A 14591-nucleotide genomic window follows, 5' to 3' on the forward strand; every position below is an offset into this window, starting at 1 on the left:
CCTGTCTCAAAAAAACCAGAGAACAAGAATTATATACCTGACTAGCGCAAAATAAGAGGCCTTGTGGAACAACCTGAAACACAGCTGCAAATTCTGGCAGGGCCTCCCCTGGCTTGATTTGTGGTGAGTGCAGGACCGCTCTTGAAGGATAGGACCCCAGGCACCTACCGAGACTAGACCTTACAGTACAACTTCCCTTCGCAGGACGGAACACTGGCGTTGGAGCCTGGGACACCCTGGGGCAGTGCCACGATCCCGAGGCCGCCATGGTACAAGCAGGCCCTACTATCATTAAGCCTGGGACATCCTGGGGCAGTGCCACCAACCCGAGGCCACTGTGACACAAGGGGGCCCTGGTGCCACCGAGAGGCTGCACAGCAGGTCCAAGCCCAGGCCAGGAGTGAAGAGGCTCCACTTCCTTTTGATCCCTCCAGCTGAGTCCACAGATGTCTTGGAGCAGAAATGCATCACCCTCAATGTCCACGGGTAAGTTTTTGGACACAGAATCTGGAAGCATAAAAGATGGTTCTGGGCTGGTTGGTTGCCGGCTCGGATCTGCCCTCTTTCCACACAAAACCTGGCTCACACCAAGCAGCGTCTAAGTCCTGGAAGACCTGCTAAACACAAGTGCAGTTACAAAGCGGAGAAACTGGTGGGGGCTGGGCTGTGCTCCAGTGGCACCAGCGTTTCTCAGGAGGACCCCGGGCATTACAGGGTCCAGGGCAAGGGCTTCCTGGGATCCAGGACATGGAACAAGAACCCATTTCCCGGTCCTGTTGAATATGAATCAGCTAAGGGCCGATTCCCTCGGAGGACTGAGCACCGCCCCACAACACCTTGGTATGGGTATGTTATTACATACGTTGGTATGGGTATGTTATTACCCATACCAAGGTAATAACAAGACCGTTACCAGCAGGAGGCTGGTGATGAAGACATGAGGGCCAGATGAGCACGAGGGATCCTGACAGATCATCCCTGGCACCGAGCAAGGGGCGGACAGTACCCACTGTTCCTGATGCATCAGCCCTGGCACTGAGCAAGGGGTGGCAGCACGGTCAGTGCCCCTGCAGAGGGATGTGAGGGGGATGCAGGCTGGGCTTGGAGGCTAACTCAACCACCTGCGCTTGCACTTCCATTCCTCATGGCAGGGAGGCGAGGCACAGGCAGCATTAGGGCTCACCTTGGCCCCGGGCTGCACTTTTTTCTGCTTATGAGTCGTGCTCGCTTTACATGGACAGGCATAGCTATAATAACGGTTCCCTGATTATTTCGCTGCCTACATAAAGGGCTTTCAGAATTGACTTCCATCCTTAGGAAAGGCGGCCAACACCAGGCTGTCTCCCTTAAGATGCCATGTCTCATATGGGGAAAAAAAAAATCAAGAGAAATAAAATAAAGGCCATAAAATACATCAGTTTCAACACTAAAATTTAATAGTATGCTTTAAATTGAAGATGAGTTAAGTCACATTTCCAAACCTCTGAAAGCACGGTTACTGGGAGGGAATGGTTTGCAACACACAAACGCAGCTCTGTAGAAGTGCCCAGGATGGATGAAGGCTCAAACGTCAGTGCGAGGAGAAAGTCTGAACAAACTCTCTCCTGCCCTGCTGCTGTCCTCTTCCAAAACACACTGTTTATCTGTCAGTTTAGAACAAGGCCTACGGAGGTGGGAGGCAGGCCTGGGAAGGTCACCTAGCATCCAAGCTCCTCACCCACACAACTGCACCAGGCTGAGCTGAGCAGTACACACAAACACGACTGATTCTCCCTAAAAAGAAGACGGAAGGCGGCACACTGCCATGCCAGGCACCCTGCAGATGAGAAGATTGAGGGGAGCCAGAGGTACCTTTAATCTTGCTTGCATGGTGGAGGGAGAGGAATAATGCCACTCACTTGAGTGTTGCACAATTCTTTCTAGCACTGAGTGGCAGAAAACAAAAATTATAGATGCTTCCTCAGATAAATGTTTCTGAAGAACTGAACATAAATTACGTTCAGGAAATAGCATTATGAATGCCTCAAGTGCTTCTGTTTTCAATAATCCCAGAGTAATTCTATAAACCCGGGAATCAGTCTCACCCAACTCCAGGATCACGGCCCAGGTGACGTGGGCACACACATATCCTGAAGCTCCAATGCTCAACTAAAGTGGGGCGAGTGAAAATGATCCTGGGTATAATTTACACGGACACAGGAAGGTGGCTGAGCCCCAAACCCCTAAACCAGGAAGACCAGTGTCCTTCAGGGGCCTCACGTCTGTCCTTTCCCAGCCTCTGGGAACCACCACTCTGCTCTCTACTGACACAAACGCCCCTCCAAGGTACAACACCAGGAAGATCATCATTCAAAACTGAGGAACGTGGCAGAACAAAGCTGTCAGGAGATTTTAATCACCAACACCACTTGTTACGTGACCCAAAGATGATTAAAATCCCAGGCCCTTCAAGACTGCATGTTATCTATACTTAAATGCATTTCATCACCATATTGGGGGGTTATTCCTTTGTTTTGCTGCAAATATATCCAACTGCTGTAAAAGGAAAAGAAAATTTGTTAACGAAGCTTCTTGGAGTGTCTCAACAGGCCTCGAGGTAGCATAAAAGGCAGGACTTCCCGGCAGAAACGCTCAGCTCTGAGGTCAGGTGGAGTTCTTGAGCACCAACCAAGGCAAAATAAGGTCGAAGACCACACTACACTTTCCTCAATCACATCTTCATTCCACCTTTCCTTCTATTTCTCACGACTTCACTGGGAGAAATTGTGCTGAAAGAAAATGGAAACACACACATACATAGGAGACCCTACGGATGCTGAGAATGGGTGCAGCCATCACAGTCCGAATGTCCTTTCAGGGCCATCTGACCTGGCTGGGATCCAAGTATCCAAGTGCAGGATTGTATGTCAGACCCGTGAAGCCAGGATTACAGCCACTGAACGGCAGTTTTGCATCCCACGGAAACCGGCCTTGCTAGGGGCTTCCTCGGGGACCACTGACCTCACGCCACCACCCGTCAACTACTTCAACTAACCTACATCATGGCAGAGGCCTCCCTAGGCAGACCAGCCCTGCCCAAGTCCTGCTTCATGGCAAACCCTCCAGACAAACGTCCTTGGCCTCCTCCGGGAGGCTGTGCTCGGAAGGTGCCCTCATTTACTTCTGTGGCTCTGAGACATTTAACTAGAGCCCAACACATTTCTTCCTGTTCACATAGTATTGAGTTAAAAGATTATTATGAGTAAACTTTCACTAGGAAAAATACCATTTCAGGAGCCCCAGTGACCACAATGAAAATGTTTTTACCTTCCCTTACGTGACATCAGCAACGCCAGGTCCAGGAAACGTTCTGGATCTCAGATAATGGCGTATCCACTCATAGTAAGTCTTGGTCTTGTTTCACAAGCTATCAAATGCTGCCCAGAAGCAGTAAAAACCTCACAACGTGGCAGGGAGGGGCGACCAGCGTGAGTTCTAAGACCAGACCACCTGGGTCTGCTGACAGCGTGGTGAGGGGCAAACAGTGCAGGGTCTGAGGCCAGACCGCCCGGGTCCCACTGACAGTGTGGCTTCAGGAGTTTCCTAAACCCTCTGCTCTTCAAGTTTCATGTCAGAAAAATGCAGTGATAACCGTGTCCACCTCGTTTAAATATATATGTATACACACACACACACACATATATATATATACATACATACATACACACACACGCACATATATATACTCCAAAACTACAGCCCTATAAAGGTCATTAATCCTAGTTATCCTCAAGGCATTGAGCGATCAATAATGAGCCATCCCCCTGCTGCTGACCTGCCTCAGCCCCACCCTCTGGAAACCCCGCATCCACACCAGCCACACAGGATGAGGCCAAGGAAGGAGCAGGACTGTGTCTTGGGAACTTAAACTCTGGAAGCTGAGTTAAATCAGTGCCGCTCAAATCTTGTCACCAACTATCTTGTTAAATTGGGAGATTCCATCTCTGGGGATCTTGAAGGAACCTGAGGCTCTACATTGAGTGAGGTGAGCACTCGTGCTGGAATGAGACGGCAGGGAAAGCAACCGAATCTGGGGTCGCAGCTGCCTGAGGCTTGGGTCCCACCGGGAAAGTGGCACCAGGGCCCTCAGGACAATGGCGGAGGTCCCAGGAGGCAAGTCCCGGCGCAGAGACTCATGGACCCAAAGATTGCTCCAGGGCCAGGAGGGGCTGCTGCGCTGACAGCCACGAGGCAGGCAGCCTTCGAGCTCCTCCAGCCGCCATCCTGCAGGCAGGGAGGACAGTGCCCAGACCACCCCGGGGCTCCCCCAGCCTGCCAGGCTGGTACTCTTACTCTGACAAGAGTCCCCACGTTCCAAGCTAGGTTGAAACAGTGCCTCAGGCCTCGGGGCACATGCACCCCCGTGCAGGGCGACTCCTACCCAACACCTGGGGATGGCTATTCCCACACATCCCCAACTCACAGCAAAACTTAAAAATGAAAGTCAGAAGATACAGCCAGGAAACCAATGCTCAAGAAGCAACTCCAGGGTGACTCTTCCTAGAGCTATTGCTACTGAACATCTTTAAAAACATTTCCAGGGTGACTTCCTAGAGCAATTGCTGTTGAAAATCTTTAAAATTCTTCATTTCAAAATTAGCTTTTATTACACTGTCTTCCCTATTCTACCAAGACTCTAGAAAACAAAACCATTACAATTTCCAATTCTATCTTATAGCAAGTTAGAAATACACATGTTTCCTCAAAGGATTCTACGTGTTTCCTTGGCAATATCCTTTCCATGCCCCATGCTACTGCCCCCAACAGGGAAGGCTTTTCCAACCCAACCAAACCCAACCCAACCGCTCTGAGACAGGCCCCTAACGAATCGTCTACAAACTCTTGAGACAGGCTTGCCCTGACAAATCATCTGCAAACTCCATCTTCCAATTAAAAACAGTACCGAAAATGAGCATATTACCACTTTTTAAAAATTACTGTAAAGTGGACAGTGTTCAGTTCTGTGAATTTCGGCACAAATATTCCCATAATCGTCATCACACAAGCAGAACAGTCCAACAGCCCCAAACCCACTCACGGGGCCTCATAAGCATACCCTCCCATTCTCAGCAACCACCCTCTCCGTGTCCTCCCATCCCCCGGGTCTGTCTTTTGCGAGTGTTGTCGCAAAACACTGGCAAAATCACGATTTCCTGGGCATCGTGCTTGGAGGTGCACCCGGGGTGTCCTGTGATCAACAGCCAGGCCTCGGGGCTGCTGGGTATTTATTATTCCACGTATGGCTGTCGCACATTGTAACCTGTTTTGGGCAACTATAGACAGCGCTATTAACATCTGGGCACAGTTTTTCTTAAACATCAGATTCTGTTTCTCTAGGGTAAATACCCAGGATTGGGGTCACTGGGACCCACGTTTGTGTCAGTTCAGTTTTGTAAGAAATCGCCAAGCTATCTGCACCGTGCTGAACCCCAGCATCGCACAGGAGTCCCGACTGCCTGTCCTCACCAGCACCTGGGGCTGTCGGAAGGCCTTAGTCAGGCGCTCCAGCAGGGGTGTGAACAAATTCACTGCGGCTTCGGTGCACATCTTGGTGCAACCAGTCACGCTGAAGGTCATTTCAGATGCTTTCGGGCCATCCCCTAGTCCTTCTCAGCAAAGCATCTGTTCAGGTCCCTTCCGCTTTTAAGTCAGGTGGTTTGTTCTCTGTCATGAGCCGTAGAAGTCCTGTGTATTCTGGATACGAGTCCTTTGCCGGCTGCATGGTTCATAGACATCTTCTCCCCATCTATCGAAAATGTGTCTCTTCAATTCCCTAGGGGTGTCTTTTATATTAGAAGTTTAATTTTGATGAGTCTTACCTACTTGTTTTCTTCCTTGATTATGGATCATGGTATGGCTAAGAGCTCTCACCCTAGGTCTCCACAGTTTCTCTTTCTTTTGTAGTTTGGTATTTTACATTCAGGGCTATGGTCCACCTTAATTTTCATACAGGAATTTCTCCCTGTTTTCACTCTTTTGCATACGGCTGTCCCATAATTCCAGCACCATTTGTTGAAAAGACTCAAATTCCACTGAACTGCTTTTGTGTCTTTGGATCTGTTCTGGACTCCACTCTGTCAGCTGACCCATGCGTCCATCCTGAGCATAATTTATGACTTTAATGGCTGTCTCTGTGAAAAAAGTAACTGTCTGGAAGCAAAAACTACATTAGAAATGCTCTAAATAAGATTCTTCCTGTTGTCAGGAGAGCAAAGCCACTGCCCTAAACAGAGGTGAGGCCTCAACAGCTCCCAGGCACAACCTTAACACACAATGGGGAAGGGAATTCATTTCAAGGGCCACAACGTGAGACCAGCATAGCCATGAAAACTGCAATAATTTCACAACAGAATGAAATTCATAAAGAACTGCTGAGAAGCGTGTGATAAGTTACATAAATCACTGTTCCTTAAATTCTGATGGTTGACTAGAACAGATATAGCTTCACGGTACAGTTCAAACAGGAATAAGGTAGGTAGGGGTGGTTTCCACACCACACAGGCCTGCAGGAAAGGGACACTCTTCCTCTAAACGGGAGATCCCGGGAGTGATGTGATAAGCCATGGTGAGAGGCACAGAACTGTGCAAGCCGGAGTCGCGGCCTTGGCCCCACCACGGAGCCTGTGTCCTTGAACGACGAGGCTCAAATGTCAGGCCGGGGCAACCGAGGCAGTTATCAGGGGACAAGAAAACGAGCGCACGGTGGAGGCAAAGGTCTGAAATCGCGCGGCAACTTCGAGTCAAGTGGGACAAACTGACTCAAAAATACAGGTTCCAAAAACCATCACAGAGAGCTGTTCCTTGGCTCTGGAAAGGCTAAGTGACTAATGCCCACACTGAGCATCTGCTCCCGGAGACGACCCTGGTGACCTAAGGCCCAGCTCCTCCGAACCCGCGCCGAACCTCAGTGAGGAACTTTGTTGGTATCTTACAGCCCATTGACATATTCCCTTAAAATCTGGTATTTCGTCAACAATGCAGGCGCCAGCTTTGACTCATACACATTTCGATTAAACAAGATAATTTACACCCTGACCGTGCCAGGTAAGAGGTTTACTACAATCTTTAAACAGAGCCAGAGGCTACAGTCTGCTCCTACACAACACCATGTCTCTACAAGTTCGATGGGTTTTTACTTTCCATGTCTTCACTTGCCTAGTGCTAGAAAGCAGATTAAAAACAGAAGGAACCCAGAAACACTATTGAATGAGACTCAAATATCTTGCAGTCATCATCGTGATGAGATGCTTATTAAACAGAAATGTTCTCCCCTGTAGAAAGCAGCACACATCAACACGCACTGATAACTGTCGCCAGCATTCCAGATCATCTTCCCTTCCATGGCCACAGTGCAGGGCAATAGACCACGCACACCTGCAGACCTACGGAAAGCGGGGTGACACGGCCGATTCTTGTAGCGAGCAGGCCAGGGTGCACTCAAAGTGCATCTCTTTCCAGAGGTCCGCCATGGAAAGTTACACATTTATTCCACGAGTTAATGGCACTGCACCGAACATTTCTGTAAGGTTCTCTAAGCAAGCATTTCCTTCTGCCTAAAATGGCCCGACACAAACTGAAAAATCTCTTGGAGCTGCCAAAGACTTCAGTATCCCCTTAACTATTGTCATGCACGCCCGTGTGAAGAGACCACCAAACAGGCTTTGTGAGCGCAACATGGCTGTTTATTTCACCTGGGTGCAGGCGGGCTGAGTCTGAAAAGAGTCAGCAAAGGGAGGTAAGTGTGGGGCCGTTTTATAGGATTTGGATAGGTAAAGGAAAATTACAGTCAAAGGGGGCTTGTTCTCTGGTGGGCAGGAGTGGGGGTCACAAGGTGCTCAGTGGGGGAGCTTTTTGAGCCAGGATGAGCCAGGAAAAGGAATTTCACACACACACACAAAAAAAATCATCGCTTAAGGCAAGGACCGGCCATTTTCACTTATTTCTGGTAGAATGTTATCAGTTAAGTCCAGGCAGGACATTTGCACTTTTGTGATTCTTCAGTTACTCAGGCCATCTGGGCGTATATACGTGCAAGTCACAGGCGATGCGATGGCTTGGCTTGGGCTCAGAGGCCTGACAACCATAGTCTTTACTTTTAAGGTGTGGGGTAAGATCATATAATCCCCAACTAAGCTCCTGATGCTGTGTGTGGCATCTAGCAACAGCACGTTCCATTCCTGGATTACATTTGACTCAAGAGTCCACAGTGAACGATTTCTGGTGAATGAAACACCAGGCAGGAGGGTGATTCCGCTGGACAGCTCTTCACACAGCCCAGGAGATGAGGGGAGAGGAAGAGGCCCACGCGCGTCCACCGTGCTCACGCCCCCTTGGAATGCGTTCCCACTCCTAGAGACCCGGACCCAAGGGAAATCTGACCTGAAAATGGGCAAACCCTCACTTTGGCAGAAGGACAGGGACTCGGGGCCACAACTTGACCTCAGAGCAACACAAGTGCAGACACAGCACCCCACGACACCCTCCCCACCCAAATTCAAGGAGGAAAACCAACCCCCCGCCCCCTTGCGGAAACCCCCGGCTGCTGGAGCAGACGCCTGCCGGCGTGTGCAGCCTCTGTCGTCCCACATTCCGGGCTCAGCACCTGTGCCTCAGCCCTGGCACTGCTCGCCACACCCACAGGTGTGCCAGGAGGGGCAGGTCTTAAGGTCTCCACTGCACCAAAGCCTGCAAGGCAAAGGGGCAGCTCCCTCCAGCAGGAGTCCAGAAGCACACACTGCACCAGCGTCACAGCGTGAGAATTCTCCCCTCGGTCTCCGAGTCTCCAGTCTGTTGCCCGCCAGGTGTTCTGCCAATGGCAAGGCCCAAGCTGGGCGGCACGTTTGGTTCTCACCATTTCCCTTGTCAAGAGCAATACTGCAAACATATCCAATTCATCCTGTCACTAAAAATGAAATAATCCGCCATCTCCATCACAGATGACACAACCAGGTTTCCATTACCGGGGTGTTTTTTTTTTTCTCTCTCTATTTTGAGATGGAGTTTCTGCTCTGTCGCCCAGGATGGAGTGCAGTGGCGCATCTCGGCTCACTGCAACCTCTGCCTCCCGGGTACAAGTGATTCTCCTGCCTCAGCCTCCCAAGTAGCTGGAATTACAGGTGCCTGTCACCATGCCCGGCTAATTTTCATCTTTTCAGTACAGACGGGGTTTCACCATGTTGACCAGGCTGGTCTGGAACTCCTAACCTCAGGGGATCCACCTGCCTCCTCCTCTCAAAGTGCTGGAATTACAGGCGTAAGCCACCACACCCAAACATTACTGGTGTAATTTCTAAGCCACTCTCTCACACCCACTCCTTTTTTTTTTTTTTTTTTTTTTAAAGAACCAGCTTTATGGCTATATTTTTTCCAAGAGAACCAGTTACCCATTTCAAGTACAAGTAAGACACGGTGTTTAAAAACCAAAAAATGCCAATTTGCACAGAAGTCTCCAAATGCCCAGTCGATTTGAGCCTTGAGAATAAGATCAAGCTGTTGGCTGAATACAACTTCCCTTTCCATCTGTCTGCCTGTGAGTTAGACACAAGGACAAAGCCACGGATAGACACAAGGACAAAGCCACGAGCTAGGGACATAAAGGCAGGAACCACCAAGGCAGCCGAGACTCCAAATAAAAGCTCGAAGGACCAACACAAATGCACCACACCCTGCACACCCTCCTCTCCTTCCTTTTCAGAATTTCCGAGGATGAAACAGGGACCTCCTCAGACGTTCCACGGTGCAGGCGGCCAGAGGGGAAGGCGGCAGCAGCCTGAATGAGGCGACCAGGAAATCACATTCCACAGACACAAATTCTCCATGTGCTTTACATCCTCTGTCTCTGAAGAACTATGCCAGTCTAACAGTCGCTAGAAAACCACCTTCAAGTGTCATTTCTCATTTCAAGCAAAGAAAACAGTGGTGGGGCATGAGGGAAAAACATACCCATGTGTTCTGGGGTATTAAATAAGGTTTTTTTCTGTTATAAACATATAATTTTACATTCTCAGTTTTCTGTATAATTGATATGCTTCCTAATTAGCAGACATAGTAATAAAAAGTGAATTCCAAGTGTAAGATCGGAGGACCCGTTCACATGGCTTCAGGTTCTGATACTGTGTTTCAACTCAAGAAAACGGTTCTGTGCGTTGGTAACAAGGCCTGAGAGTCTGTGCATGAGTCTGTGTGGCTGTAATCAGGGTTCGTGTTGGCTGCGTACCAGAGGATGTTACACTATTACATCATCTTCTACAAAAAATCCTGAAAAAATGAAAGCTGAATAGACATACACACCCTCCCAAAATAATCCAAATGTCCACCGATATGAAAAACAGATGAATTACGCTTTCCATCATGGAATATTCCTCAGCAGTGAAAACAAACTATAGCCACAGGTGCCAACTAGGATAAAGAAAACCTTTTAAACACGTTTAAAGTAAACTGACTAGGCGGAATTCCTAGATTACAGACATCTGCTCCAAAAGAGTACTGTTCTGAATCCTCTGATGTAGAATGATAGTTAGCAACCCTGTTTCGGGGCACATCTAGAAAAAACACAAAATAATGACTACACAATTTTAAATTCTTTGTAAATTATTACTATTACTATGAAAATTCTAAAAATGTGAAGATCTTCCTAACTGTTGTTGGACAATCTTCAAAATAAATACCCTGGCATTGCTTGCAACACCCACAGGTGTGCCAAAATAAATGAAAATATAGCTCAAGTTAGTAGAATCGAAACCTGAAGATGTACGAGCCGTCCCTGCCTCGCTATCTATACATCGGGTAGAAATTTAAGAGCAGGTAGTGACACTGCAATGCAAGGCTCAAACCAACTGGGTATTTGGAAACTTCTATGCAAAGTGGCATTTTCGGTTTTTAAACACGGTGTTATTTGTACTTCAAACAGGTAACTTTTTGATTCCCTTGGAAAAAATATAGCCATAAACCTGGTCTTAAAAAAAAAAAATACGGGAGTGGGTATGAGAGAGAGTAGCTTAGAAATTTTTAAAGTATCAGCAGGGAGCAGTGGCTCATGTCTGTCATCCCAGCACTTTGAGAGGCAGGCCCAAGGGGCCTTTGAGGACACCGGTCTCCTCTGCTGCCTTCCTGCTGGACTGACCCCAGGATATTCACTGGGTTTCCACCCCTGTCTCATTTAACATCCCAAGGGTGGTCTTCATCCTCGTCTGGGGCTCAGCTCTGCCCCAATTTTCTAAATCTCTGCCTTCAGAGCCTGAAAACACCCACGCCCAGGGTCACCCTAAGTCCACGTTTACCCCAGAGGGTCCCAATTTTATGTTTTCCCAGCATCGCCTTAATGATAATTTATCCTGTCAATTCCAACTGCCTTCACACCTCACCCTTGCTGTCTCCCAGCAGACCCCACTCAGATGCACATGCCCCAGACCCCACACCCAGGTCTGTGCATGCTGCCCTGCTCTGCCCATGTGGGGACCACCTCTCTTTCTTGAGGAATCAGCTGGCGATCATCTCCTTGTGGAGGGCTGCCCTGACTTCCAACTCTCTCCAGCAAAGGCAGAAGCCATCCTCGGTAGTTCCCCAAAACTCAGGCCAAGTATGAAGATGGCACAGACGCTAGCTGTGCCTGGGATGCCATGGGCAGGGTCCCCAGATGCTCTGCACATGGCCCGGGGCACCGCCTGAACACAGCAAGTGCTGAAGAAACAAAACTGACGTGCGCTGACCTCTGATAGGGCCTCCTTCACCATCCACATCTGTCTCCCCTCTGGACAGTAAAATCCACAAGACACGGAGGGCTTGTCTCACTCATCTTCAAACTCCCAGGGTCACCATGGTAGGTAAAGGGGACCCAAATGTCTTCTGAAGGAAGCGGCTGGTTAGCTGCCGAGTTAAAGGGCCTCTGAAATTCAGAGCTCTGCATAGGAGTCCAGCACACTTTATTATGAATGACTCCAACCACGGCAGAAGTGGCCGTGGAACCAGTGCTAACCAATTCAGGGTTTGTTCACTGTTTCTCAGTTCATTATCACAACTTGTTCTCACAGAGCAGCTGCGCACAGATCCTCAGACGTCTACACAGAGTGGGACGATGGCGCCAAGTCACGTCAACGTCCTGTTGCAGAGTGGGAGACACCGGTCAGACAAGGACCCAGGCAGAGCACAGACCTCGCGTTAAATCTGCTCCATGTAAACAGCACTCCCTGACAGGCCCTTTCCTATCTGCACAGCTTCTACAAATTCAACTCTCGCACCTGACACCTAAGAATACTGCACACCCCCATGTGAACCCCCCCATTTACCTCCCAAAATGACCGGGCATGGCCGAGTATAAAAAATTTCAACATAAGGGAACTGGAGGGCATGTGGGGCTTTCTCAAGTCCCTGCTGCCTCCTGATGGGAGGGCCCAATGCTTCACACCCCTAGTGAAGGGCGGGTCTCTTCGGCACCCCCGGCTTTGACCTGGAGCTTAAATCAGCATTAACTAATTTCACTTTCCAGGACCAACTTCAAAGGCCTGCAAAGCCAGAGAAGGGAGAGGAGATGGAACACGCCCTCACCTCAGACCTGCCGTTGGTGCCATCACCTTCTATACCTGAGCTGGGGCAGTGGTGAGCCTGTCATCACCAGGGACAAAGAGCCCCAGAACCACACAACGAGCTTACAAACTCACCGAGGTGATGACCGAGCAATGTGTGTGGAGTGATGCGAACACGCAGATGTCAGGGCCACGCGCGGCATTGGTTTTGTGCATCAACCTGAGCGTGCCCGGGGTGTCCAGATGGCTGGTTCTGCATTATTTCTGTGTGAGATGCATGTTTGACTCTGGACTGAGTGGAGACCCATCCTCGCCGGTGTGGGGGACACCACCCTATCCACCCAGGGCCCGAGTAAAACAGCAAGGCGGGGAAAACTGGGTTCACTCCACCTGTCTGGCTGATGGGCCAGTGACATCTGTCTTCTGCAGCCCATGCTCCTGGGTCTCAGCTCCTCAGACCCCGGTGGGATCTGCACCCTCCGCTTCTCAAGTCTTCAAGCCACACCCTCCCAGGACTCTAGCTTGTAGGCTGTGGGGCCTGGGGCTTCTTGGACTCTGTAGCCCCTGCAGCAAGCCTCGCCCTGGAGACACACGCACACCCGGCTGGCTGTCTCTCTGGAAGCCCTGACTAAAAGCCGCCCCTGAAAGTGGTCTTCAGGGTTTCTTTCTAGCCCTAAGATCCCAGCGCCCCCTCCTACAATTCTAGGCGGAAAGGTGAACGGAGACCAATGGACAGAGGTGTGTGCGAGGACACGCCAGGCAGCAGCACTGGGCAGGAGGGCACTAACGCTCACTAAGCAAAGAATCAATGCTGCTTGCCACAAAAATGAGAGCAGTAAAGATTTCTTCAAACAGAAATGACTTTGTTTCATGATTTGCTCTTAATACATAAGAAATCATAAAATTAGGCCTATTAACAATTACGTAAGTCTTTAGAGGCCCTTGAACTACTTCTGTCCCTTTGTGTTTTTATAGAAAATAAGCCTGAGGTTAAAGAGAATAACGTCACTGGCCACAGCTGGGGCCACGCGAGGACACAGCTTATACCCCTGAGGTCTCTGGGTGCCCCGAGTCCTTCCCTTGCTATTTATGGAAATATGGGAGAAACCAGGAGGTCTGAGCGTGGACCTGGCCATGCTCCCAGGGCCGAGTAAAGTACCCATCTGTCCAGTCTTCCCTCCACCCCTCGCTTCCCTCTTACCCATACTCTTGGGCTGACGCAGCTCATGCACTCAGCAGCCCCATCATTAAACGTTTAGCTTCGCATCATGAGGGCCTCCTCTGACCACTCCTGAACCTGCAGTCAGCACTAGTCTGCAGGACACGCATGGACAAAGTTGATGGATCACGGCTTCCAACGAGGAAGGTGCCAGGCAAGGAGTCGGAGAGCCGGGGATGGAACAGCACTCACCCAGGGAGGCAAAGGCAACAGCGGCCACCACCGAGGACCTCCCTTCCCACCCTGGGGGCAGCTCACCCAGGGAAGCGAAGGCCGACACTGGCCACCACTGAGGGCCTCGAGGGCTCTCCCCACCCCGAAGGCGGCTGCGATCACATTTCCCATCGCACCAAGAGACCCCTGTATTGAGCACAAACCTTTCCAACCTTCGAATCAATAAGGGATCACAACACAGACATTCCCTCAATCCAAATGGCCAGCCCACAAAACAGACACGCAATCATACACATTTCCTGTGGGACAATCAATCAGTCCCTGGGGCCTCGCGCCAGGGGTGGGGGAGCATCATGGGGAGATGCCCCAGCCCCAGCCTGGCTCCTCCCTCTACAGCTCCTTTTCCCTCCTCTTCCCCCGCCCCTTCCCACCCCCTCCTAGCCTCAGAGGCTCCTTCCTCAAATTCTTTCCCCTTGATGAAGTCATTCATGCCCAAAATACAAGGCAAAGTCGTGGGGGCTCAAGAGAAAATCCATACCGTGGCTCGCGTTTTAGATTCTCATAAGTTTGAGAATAACCAAGCAAGAATCTTTGGCATGTGAATGTGGTCTGAAGGCATCTGAGCACAATGCCCGGCA

Source organism: Macaca nemestrina, chromosome 2 (assembly GCF_043159975.1).
Source record: "Macaca nemestrina isolate mMacNem1 chromosome 2, mMacNem.hap1, whole genome shotgun sequence".
Taxonomy (NCBI): Eukaryota; Metazoa; Chordata; class Mammalia; order Primates; family Cercopithecidae; genus Macaca; species Macaca nemestrina.